Genomic DNA, 12,336 nt, shown 5'->3' with positions numbered 1-12,336 from the left:
GAAGTCCCGGGGTCGATTTGCTCGAGTAAAGGTGGTGCTCCAGCATGGCTGCAGTCAAATGACTGAAACAAGTAAAAGAGTAAAAGAGAGAGTACACGAGCTTATTTCGGTTTCTGTTTACCGAATCCACTTACAAGGTTTTGGTCACCCAGTGTGCCATGCAGTGGGACTGAACTTGGAGCAATATTGTTGGGAAGCAAACTTCTTACCACACATACACCTATATACATCTACATTGTAACTGACTTCAGGTTTGGCAGACTGGTTCCAACTGGTTCCCTGTTGGAAAGAATCTCTGGTGCAATACCCCAAACATTCTATCACCATCTGAGCAACAAACACAACCAGGGATGTTTTTGATGCAATGTGCTAGTTGAAGCAGAACAGACTTTGAATCAATAATCTTCAGTCAGGGAGTCTACAGACTCATGGTGGTACACAAAAGTAGAATTGGAAGAAGATGAGTGTCTTTTGAGTAGAATGAGCTTTCATAAGCCTGGTGTTATAGGAAAATTTCTATAGGAAAATGGGGGACTGCAGTAGAAAAAATGTAGGGAAGCACTACTTCAATTTTTTTAATTTTTTTTATTTTATAATCTCCTAGAAGAAGGAAAGTAAGGACCCGAATGATCGAAAGAGAGTGGAGACTCACACAGACAAAGAATTAGTAAGGAAATTTAGCAATAGCAATGAAGAATGAAAAGGCCCAAAACCAAATCAGTGATAGAATTATCCATCCGGAATGTAGTTTTATTGCTTTAACATGGTGATAACAAAATTATTATGTAATTATGAAAAAAAAAAATTAATTTAAAACAAATGTAAAATGTAAATAATAATGAAAGAATAAAAAAATAAAGAAATATAGTGGAAAAAGGAAAACAGATTGAAAGAAAATTCAAGATGTTTCATTCTTTATTTTTTATTTAAAAAACTGCAAAAAAAAAAGAAAAGGAAAAAAAAATTACATTAAGGAATAATTAAGCCATTTTCGGTTGTTTTTTTTCCTGATGGCTTACATGATGAATTTAATGTTATCACCAATTAAGACATTATATTAGCGTGAAGATATTAACCACAGCTTATTTGAGATCCCGGAGATAACCATGTCCACCAGCAACGTAACCAATAAGGTTACGTAACGCTGTTAAGTTACCACTTCATGGTCTCCATTTTGAATCTTAATTACTTTTCTCCTGCTCTATTACTGTAACGAGAGAAAAAAAAGAGAAAAAAAATTATTTACTTTACATTGTGAAAAGGAATAGGCAATGCACAAATACAAAAAAAAAAAATACTGTAATTATACCAAAATTCTATAAAACAATGTCTGGTGTCCTATTGGATAAGTTTAGGAACCAATGAAAAGTTTCCCATATGTATATAGTGATTTCCTTCTACTTATTGCCCATAGTTGTAGCATTCACTGGATTACTTGGACCCAGCCATCATCATCCTCATCATCATCACCATGTCATCATCATTTCTGCCATCATCATAATGCCTACTTTTCCCCACTTGTATGGGTCAAACAGAGTTTATTGAGGCACATGTTCAATGGCTGGATGCCCTCCCTATCACCTACCCCTACCAATCTCCAAGCAAAAAGTAATACTTCTCCCCATGGCAGACATGTTTTTGCAGAATATTGGAAAGAAATGGCACTGCTTGTACGACAGTGACGCTCATTTACAACTATCATGTGACTTCACAATAAGGAATACACAAAGACAGACATTTCAATCTATCAAATCCAGTCATGGGGCTTTGGTCAGCACAGGACTATAGTAGAGGACATCTGCTTCCCAAAGTGCAATGCAGGACTGAACCAAAAACCATGTGATTGGGAAATTAATTTTTTAACCACACAGCCACACCTGCACCTCAGTACAAAAGAGAAAACTCATGTCGGTTATACATGACCACTTGTCCTAGAAGAAATAATAACCAAGTTTCCCTCAAATTACAAGCTAGCATCTTAAATAAATATATAAAAAATAGATGGCCTCGTATGGTAATGCAATCCTATATATTCAAAAATAAAAGATGGAATTACTTCAATTCATAAATCTGTTCAATCAGGACTGACTTATGGTCAGGCAACAATTAAAAACAAGAACAACTGTGAATTAATTACAGTCAAACAAAATGAATCTGTAGTTCTTAAGTATTCTTACCAAAAATTCTATACATGGAATGGTAAAGATGAAGTGATGACTGTTGATCAGCATTTTCACTGACTGAGCTAGATGTAAATCATAACCAATATTTTATAACTTATTTAACCCTTTGGAGGCGCAATGGCCCAGTGGTTAGGGCAGCGGACTCGCGGTCGGAGGATCGTGGTTTTGATTCCCAGATCAGGCGTTGTGTGTGTTTATTGAGTGAAAACACCTAAAAGCTCCACGAGGCTCCGGCAGGGGGTGGTGGTGACCCCTGTTGTACTCTTTCACCCCAACTTTCTCTCACTCTTTCTTCCTGTTTCTTGGGTAACGCTACAATAGACTGGCGTCTCGTCCAGTTGGGGGTAACACATACGCCACAGAAACCGAGAAACCGGGCCCATAAGTAAAAAAAATTAACCCTTTAGCATTCAGATTACACTGTCAAATGTATTACTTATTTATTTACATTGTCTTGAATCAATCATATATTATCTCATGGCTTTGAAATTTTGATAATGTGATTGTATATTTTTTCAATGGCATTGTTGGGTAGGTGTGACAGGCCAGATCTGGCTGGTTTGAACATAAAACAGTTAGAATATTTAGGCCATATATGGATAGTTTAAATGCTACAGGGTTTAAAGGCAGCAAGCTTGCAGAACCATTAACATGATGGGCAAGATCCTAAGTGGTATTTATGTTCTGAGTTCAAATTCTGTTAAGGCTGACTTTGCTTTCATACTTTCAGCATTGATAAATTAAATACCTATTTCTTTATTACCCACAAGGGGCTAAACACAGAGGGGACAAACAAGGACAGACATAGGTATTAAGTCGATTACATTGGCTACACTGCGTAACTGGTACTTAATTTATCGACCCCGAAAGGATGAAAGGCAAAGTCGACCTCGGCGGAATTTGAACTCACAACGTAACGCAGATGAAATACCGCTAAGCATTTCGCCCGGCGTGCTAACGTTTCTGCCAGCTCGCCGCCTTATAAATTAAATACCAGTTGACTACTGTGGTTGAGGCAATCAACTTATACCTTTCCCCCGAAATATCTGGCCTTGACTGATTTGGAGGTTGTACATCTGTACAGCCTTTAATTTATTTCAGTAAAGCAGCTGTTGTTTCGTCTGGAACCAACTTTGATTAAGTAAGACCTATATGCAAAGAAATTCAAACTATCACTACACCATCTGTTTGTAATCAAACTGTGTTGTGTATCTAGGGCAATATTATGTATCAGAAAGGTATGTGGGTTAGTGGTTAAGATGTTCAGCTCATGATCGTAGGGTCACAAATTCGATTCCCAACAAAGCATTACCTCCTTGAGCAAGATGCTTTAACCCTTTAGTGTTCGCATTATTCAACCAAAATTAATGCTTCTTCATCTACATTGTTTTGAATTAACCATGCATTTATCTTGTAGCTATAAGATTTTGATGAGGTAGTTAATTTTTAAAACAATATTGTAGGGTTGGTGTGAGAGACCAGATCTGGTCAGTTTGAACATAAAACAGGTAGAATATTTTTGGCCGGATATGGCCGGTTTAAATGCTAATGAGTTAATTCAAGTTCCTCCAGTCTACTCAGCTGGCAAAAATGGATGCACAGATACATACACACACACAAATCATGAGAGATAGGTAAATATTATGCAAATATATTTAAATGCTAATTCCAAGATATGTTCCATAAGATAACAGACACCAACATTTATAAAATTTTCATTAGGCCTTCAAAGAATGTTTAGTTCCATTAAGGAAGATAAAAGAAAGATGGAGACAGCTTGCTACTAACCAAATATGCTAGATAGATAGAGAAGATAGAGATAGAGAGAGACAGACAGATAGAGAAAGAGAGGTTTCTTTTCAATTTGATGTGATCAATTCATTGAAATTTCATTACAAAACATTTTTCTTTCTTTCTTTTTTCTTTCAATTGTATACCTATCAACATATTTGTAAATAAACATTTCCTCACAAGGATGGTGACTTCTCATGATGTCAATTTTAGGAAGTAGAATGGAAGAAATAAGAAAAGAGAGAAGGGTGCAGTCATCACTGAAAAATAAAACAGGGTCTGAAGTTCAAAGTCCTATGAAAATGTATATTCTTTTACACTTGTATAGTCAAGTCCCATATTCAGTGTAATTCCATGTTTTGTATGAACAAACATTAAATATTAGTGCAATATTCATAAATTAAGAAAATAAAGTCAGAATCAATTCTCTATGTGCATTTAATCAAACATCATAAATGAGGTTTGTATGTACATTGTATATTTAACTGGAAGCCATTCTGTAAGATATAAATTATATGATAAAGCAGGGCCTACTTAAATATATTTTTGAGTATCTTCCATCTTTTTGTAGGATTTATTTTTGGTTTTTTTTCTTTTGTTTGTTTGGCTAAGATAATTCAAAAGAAATCTTTTTCACAAATTACTTTGCCAAGTAGCTCCATTAGATATCTTTCCTAATCAGTGGTAAAATGGTTCTAGTATTCTCTCTTGGGTATATGTAAGTTCTATGAGAACAACAATTATCAAAATTCCAATGTTATATATATATATATATCTAATCATTTATAGAGATGACTATCACATTAATAACATTGGAGCCACTTTCTCTTCATCCATTATCATTAATATTAAAAATATTATAATAAAAATGTAGTTCCTCTGCTTCTCTTACAAACATTTAACTTTAGAGAGATTTTTTGATGAGTACAGCTTCATTACTTTTCGGAATTTTGGGTCATCTCTTGAACATTTGTAAAAGGGAAAGATTTTGAACTTCTCTTCACCACATTTCTAAGTACTTGCTCAGGAATCTTGCTCAATTCTTCTTACCGAATGTGTTCTCTGTGGATTCTTACACGTTGGCAGAGGGAATTGTTTGTTTCACCGATGTAATTTTCCTTGCTGTAAGGGCAAGTAATGAAGCATATAAGATTCTGCGTCTTGCAGTTCATACATTTACTTTGAACGAGAAAGTTGCTGTTGTTGTTGTTGTTGTTGTATGTTACACATCTGCTATTTCCACATTCTTTTACAGAGAATTCTGATTCATTCTCTGACGTGAATTTAGTCCTTGTGATGTGTTTTTTGAGATTTTTGGTTGGCTTCTACTGTGTCATAAGGGGTTTTTATCAATCAGATTTTTCATCTTGAAGCTTTGTAGAAGTATAGGTAGGTTTGATTTTATGGTGTGAAAGATGTTGGCTACCCCAGGATTGTCATCATCATCATCATTTAACGTCTGTTGTTAATACTGGCATGGGTTGGACGGTTTGACCAGGGCTGGTAAGCTGGAAGGCTGTGCCAGGCTCCAGTTTGATTAGGCATGGTTTTCTATGGCTGGATGCCCTTCCTAACACTAACCACTCTGAGAGTGTAATCAGTGCTTTTATGTGCCACTGGCCATTTGCGTGACACCAGTATCTGCCATGACTGATTTTGTTCAGCTTGATGGGTCTTCTTCTCAAGCACAACATAATGCCAAAGGTCTTGCATATTGCCTCCATGAGGCTCAACACTTGAAAGGAACTCAGCTACTTTGCTGCTGTGTGTAGATTGATAAATGGAATCATGTTTGCACAAATTTTTTCCTTTGTTGTCCTTTCTTGTGTGATTCTCAGCTTCATTGCATTTTAATTCCTTCTTTTATTAATCCTAGGGGATATTTCTGCTTCGTTAGGAAGTCTTTGAGCTCATTGAATCAGATTTGACGTACGGTATGTCTTACCATGTTGTATGGGATGTTCCTTCTGATGTGTGAGGGATGGCAAGAGTAGAAATTCAAATATTGGTGCGTGTTCATTTTGTTGCAAAATATGTCTGATGTGACTGTGGAATTGTGTATTTTTATGTGAATATCCGGGAATGGTAATTCATTGCAGCTAGATTCTGTTGTGAATTTGATGGATGAGTTAAGTGTATTGAGTATATTATTAAATATTTGTAGGTCCTCATTTAATTTGCCCCGAAAGATGAAGCATTTCCACATTTTAATAATGAATTTTTTGCAATCCTGATTAAAAGCTCTTTCTACTTCCTCGTAAAGCATTTCTTGCAAGTATCCCATGACTAGCGTATGAGGATGCAAACTATGTCCCCATAGCTGTACCCTTTATCTGTTGATATATTTTATTATCAAATCTAAAGGTGTTTTCTTCTAGTACTAGGCCTTGGTGATGAAGTCAGTTTTGAAACACTCATTTATCTGTCCTCTACGTTTCTCAACCCAATGCTTGAGTGCTTCCTGCTCAAAGTGTGAGATATATTGGTATAAAGATTGGTGACATCAAAGCTTGTAAGTATAGTACTTTCTGAGACAGTTGGCAGAATATGTTGGATGAAATCTATGCCATCCCATATATTGCTGGGTATTAATGGGCATAAATACTTTAGGAGTATGTCCAAAAAATGAGTCAGTTGTTGTGTTGGTGCTTGAGGTTCAGCAACTATTGGTCTCAGCTTGAGGTTAGTAGGTCTTAGTATTTTCATGTATTGGCTCCCTGCTTATTTATGGCTCCCTGTACTTCAGGGCTTTTGTGGATTTTGGGTAATCCATAGAAATTGCACTCTTTGATCCCAGAGTTGCATAAATAACCTTTCTCCTTGTCTGTGAAGGAATCTTAGTATTCATTATTTAGTGTTTTGATTTTATTCATTATTACTTTTTCCTGGTATCTTGGTTCTTCCTTGTTGTAGGTTTGGTCTGTCAGAACTTCCAATATTTTATCTTTATAGTAATCTTTGTCCATGATTACTATCGCCCCTCCCTTATCATCTTCTTTAAGGATGATTGAATAGTCATTCTTCAGTGTTAGTAAGGCTTCCTTTCCTTCTTGATGAAGGTTTTGTTTGCATTTATGGGTACTTAGGGAAGATTTCAAAATTGTGCCTGCATGTGTGTCTAAAGTTTTGTCATTCCCCTTGTAGGGGGTGAAGTGAGATTTATTTCTGACAACTTTTTCATAATTTATATCCTTATTGCCAAAGAATTCTATAAGCAGGAGATGGCAGTTAAAATGCTCAATATCAGCTTTTAGTTCAATGAGATTAAGAGTGGGTGTCACTTTCAGTAGGAGGTTCATCTCATTCTTGTTGAGGTTTCTATTTGACAAATTGATGCTCTTTGGGTCTATATGTTCTGTATGCTCATTAAAATTTTTTTTATTGCATCAGGTCTGGTGCACAATTGTGGTATTTTTTCCCTAAAAAAGGAATTGTATTACTGTGTTTCTATTTTTTGTTGTTTCTGGGGTTCTGGTTCCCTTATAAGTTCCCTCATATCTAATGTAGCTACTTGGCAAAGTAATTTGTGGAAAAGATCTCTTCGGAATTATCTTAGCCAAACAAACAAGAAAAACAAAACTAAATCCTACAAAAAGATGGAAGATACTCAAAAATATATTTTAAGTAGGCCCTGCTTTATCATATAATTTATATCTTACAGAATGGCTTCCAGTTAAATATACAATGTACATACAAACCTCATTTATGATGTTTGATTAAATGCACATAGAGAATTGATTCTGACTTTATTTTCTTAATTTTTAAATATTGCACTAATATTTAATGTAAGTTCATACAAAACATGGAATTACATAGAATATGGGACTTGACTATACAAGTGTAAAGGAATATACATTTTCATAGGACTTTGAACTTCAGACCCTTTTTTTTATTTTTCAGTGATAGCCACTTAATTCTTCATCCTACTTCCTAAAACTGACACCTTGAGAGGGCACCATCCTTGTGAGGAAATGTGTTTATTTACAAATATGTTGATAGGTATACAATAGGAAGAAAAAAGAGAAAGAAAAGAAAAATGCTTTGTAATGAAATTTCAATGACTTGACCACATCAAATTGAAAGAAACCTCTCTCTCTTTATCTATCCCTGTCTATTTAATCTGTCTATCTATCCATCCATCATTTATCTATCTATCTATCCTTTCCCCATCCTTTGTAATTTTTCTACTCTTCTTGATTGTTCTGAAACCTCTTTCTTTGCCCACCCCTCTTTGTGTTTCTTTCTCTCTTGCTCCCTTTCCCCCCACCCAAATGAAAACAATATTCTCTTCTTCTAAAAGCATCTTATTCATATAAATGAACAATGAAACGTTCTACTTTACCATTTTGATATTGATTTTGTTTTGAGGAATTCAATAAACAAACGGAAGTGCTAATAAAGGATTATCCAAAATTATGACTGCCTCCTTTTCCTATGCATATATATATACAGCCACACACACATATATAAGTGTATTTCTTAATTATGTATATATATATATATATATATATATATATATATATATATATGAGAAGCATCATTTATACATCCACTTTCCCATGATGGCATTATTTAGACAGGTTGTCATGATCAAAATCAATTTCTTTTCAAAGTCCTTAACAGAAACCTGCATCTTGTTCATACACACCTCTTTGGGTTTTGGCTTCTATTTTTATTGCTGGATGCCTGTTGTTATCACAAACCACTCACTCACTCACTTTCTTAATGGGTGCATTTTATCATGCCACCAACTCTAGGTTACAATCATTACACAAGCAGTACGAGCATCCTATTAATTTGGTAAGTGGATTGCTTGCATAAGTGATATGATAAAGGCGAATGAAAGCGCTAACTGATCAGCTTCTCTGATCCCTACACACACCACATTTTCAGGATTATAAGGGGGAAAAAAAAAAAAAAACCAGGTGAGGGTGTTCCCAGAGAGGAATAACATTTAAAATAGAAACGTGATTGTAGCATAATGTTTTTTTCTTCAGAGCATAATTTTTATGTTATTTAAATTGTTGAGTAGTAACAATATCAAACTGCCAACTTTTTTTGCCTTGATGGATATAAATCCACTGCAGGATATGTTGTATCAAAGCATCACTGTATCTAATATTATCTCAGTTCAGTTCACCTACCTTTGGAAAATACATACATTCATACATACATATATATATATGCACACACAAGAATATATGTATTTATGTGTATATATATATATATATATGTATGTATGTATGTATGTATGTATATGTATGAATATATATGTGTGTGTAAGTATGTATGTATATGCATACATGTATAGCAGAACATCATTCCAAGAATGTAATTTACTACAGACTGACTGATATCCTATCCAAACAGAAATTTAACTCATCCTCTTAAGACTACAAAATGAATAGGAAGGAAGGAAACAGTAAACTAGACACAGAAACTAGATGAAATTTTAGATGTTAGATTTACACAAGAAGAAAGATATCTAACACTCTTAACTTATACAAAGATGAAAAGTCAAAAATACTTGGAACGACAAAAATGTAATAGAACAAATTAACATGAGAATACAGAAGTGCCATTGTGACCAGTTTAACCATTCTTTCTTCAGATATGGCATATTTTTGGCTACATTATCCAATATGTTTTCTTTCAAGTTGGTAATGTGGTTTGATTGAGATTTGACTACTATTTCTAGCATGTTGAGTGAAGTGGCTGCAAGTTGGCCTCTTATTTTGACCAGTTGTTGAACAAGCTGATGAATGAATTCTGTGATAGTTGCTGAAACAAGAAACCTCAGGAATTGTTTGTTTTGTACTTATCACAGAGTTAATAAGCTTATAAAGAAATCTAGCCTTTCCAGTGGCATTTACCAACAGTGAATTTTAATATGGGAAAAAGGAGGTAGAAAATTCACAGAGATCTTAGTAACCCCAACACAAATAATGAAAATTATTGAAAGAATCATGTCAAATATAGACAGCTGTTATATTTCTGTCAAGACAACTACAAAGAGTATATAAATTAAAATAACAAACAGTCCATTCGTTAAGCTAAGAGGGAAATACTAACTATGGATATAATGTCAAAGAACTGAAAAAAAGTTCAAATCTTGAAAAAGTAAACAAGCTCTTAGAGACTTGAACTTTAACATGGCCCAGAGAAAAATGAACAGAATCAAAGAAATGAATCAGAGATGAACTTACATAGAAAGCGTTTTCATCTGAGAATGTTTGCTGAAACTAAAGCAGCAGTGGCATGGAAGACATATGATAGCCACTCAAAAATGCTCAAAAACTGTTAGAACACATAAACATCTATTTGTAATATGGTGTCAAAATTTTCACCATTTGAAACTGTGAACTGGTCACAGACAAAAAAGGGTGTTTTGTTGAATCTCAGACAAAATTAATGATTTCTATGCTATATATGAAGACATGCATTTGCTATACATGAAGGCAGGTGTAAAAGAAAAGAAATAAGCTAAATGACAATCATCTCAGGTTAATTGGCAAAACAAGAACAGCTCTGTACTGGTAATCCATTGGTTATGATGACAAAGATTCCAGTTGATTTAATCAATGGAACAGCATACTTATGAAATTAACATGCGTGTAACCGAGCACTCTAGAGACACATGTACCCTTAACATAGTCCTCAGGGAGATTCAGTGTGACACATCAAAATGTGACAAAGCTGGCCCTTTGAAATACAGGCACAACTCATTTTTTTGCCAGCTAAATGAACTGGAGCAACATGAAATAAAGTGTCTTGCTCAAAGATACAATGCACCACCAGGAATTGAACTCATGGCCTTATGACTATAAACTGAATACCCTAACTACTAAGCCACGTATCTCCATACATCTCTGTACACTAGATGCATCAAGTAGCAAACATTAGAAGCACCCTTTTAATATGAAGACAAGGGACTACTTATAAGGCTCAATGGCAATAGCCATAAAGTTCTACAACTGGAAATCATAATTAATACTCAGACAGAACAAACGTCTCAGCTATAAATATATTTCATCTGGAAAAAAATTACTTTTTACTTTGTTTATGATACAGACTAATTAATATTGGCCTCTTACACAGGCACCAGACCAGAATTTAGAAAGGGAACAGACAATCATATCATACAAATACTTGATATTTATCTATCAATTCCAGAAATATGAAAGGCAAAGTTGGTCTTAGTAAGATTTGAACTCAGAATATACAGCTCAGGAAGGTATTTTGTCCAACATTCTAATGATTCTCCTAATCCATCATCTCATTAGTGACCAGTAATATTCTTGGAAAAATAATGAATGTAACATCTAATTTATGTACGTTCTTTTTCAAAAACTTATAATCTTAAAATTGTATACATCTGCTGGAATCACCAAATTTTAACTGAAACACTGAACTCTGTAAGAAAAAAGCATGAATGCCACAAATTCACATTTTTCTGACCCTAAAAATAATATCAAATTTCAGAAGCATACACACATACACACCCATGTACATATGCATACAGGCTTACACATGTACACAGAGATACAGATATACACACACATCTAAAGCTTGCAAATATTTAGCGAACAATTTAGAAACCTCAAGAACTGAACACACAAAATTTCCTTAAAAAAACATATTAATAGTCATCAAAAACCTACTTTCTTTAGTAGGCAAGGTATTTTTTTCATTTGTCTCTGCTTTCCTAAGATGACTCTTGTCAAAGGTTGCAATTTCAGTAAGATCTGGTTTCCCATCCATTCTTGATTAGTTTGGGGGTTTCTGAAAAATACAATAAAAATTTTAAAAATTAAATTTATGATTTTTTTTTTATTTATGGATTCCTATGTTATTAGACTGAAAGGGTCTTTTTTTGTTTTTTGTTTTTGTTTTGTGCAGTCATGTGTTGATATATTGTTAGAATCATAGTCTAAAGATGTTGAGAAACAGGCATATTGTAACATAGATATTAACAAGAAACTACATGCAGAGAAAGATCAGTTGAGAATGTCACAGATATGATGTGATGGAATTGCTCCAAAAAGACCAAATAATGAAACATAAAAAAAAGTATGATCGCAACTAATAGATATCATCATCATCATCATCGTTTAGCGTCCGCTTTCCATGCTAGCATGGGTTGGACAGTTCAACTGGGATCTGGGAAGCCAGAAGGCTGCACCAGGCCCAGTCTGATCTGGCAATGTTGTTTCTATGGCTGGATGCCCTTCCTAACGCCAACCACTCCATTGCCAGATCAGACTGGGCCTGGTGCAGCCTTCTGGCTTCCCAGATCCCAGTTGAACTGATGTCTCCTCTTCTCTCCCTTTTCCTAAGAGCTCTGGGTTTTGTCCGTTTCCAG

At 34.7% G+C, this 12,336-nt stretch overlaps 1 long non-coding RNA gene across 1 annotated transcript; it reads right to left on the bottom strand.

Moving 5' to 3' along the window:
* Positions 1 to 717: 717 nt before the first annotated feature.
* On the bottom strand, positions 718 to 11,912 carry LOC115228888. The gene is made up of 2 exons (XR_003883272.2): positions 11,636 to 11,912; positions 718 to 1,207 (listed from the first exon to the last, which is right to left on the bottom strand). It is a non-coding gene; the product is annotated as an uncharacterized LOC115228888 (long non-coding RNA).
* Between the last annotated feature and the right edge of the window lie 424 nt (positions 11,913 to 12,336).

Source organism: Octopus sinensis, unplaced genomic scaffold, assembly GCF_006345805.1.
Source record: "Octopus sinensis unplaced genomic scaffold, ASM634580v1 Contig11312, whole genome shotgun sequence".
NCBI classification, from domain to species: domain Eukaryota; kingdom Metazoa; phylum Mollusca; class Cephalopoda; order Octopoda; family Octopodidae; genus Octopus; species Octopus sinensis.
The sequence above is the reverse complement of the archived record's forward strand: the minus strand, read 5'-3'. Positions and strand labels throughout refer to the sequence as shown.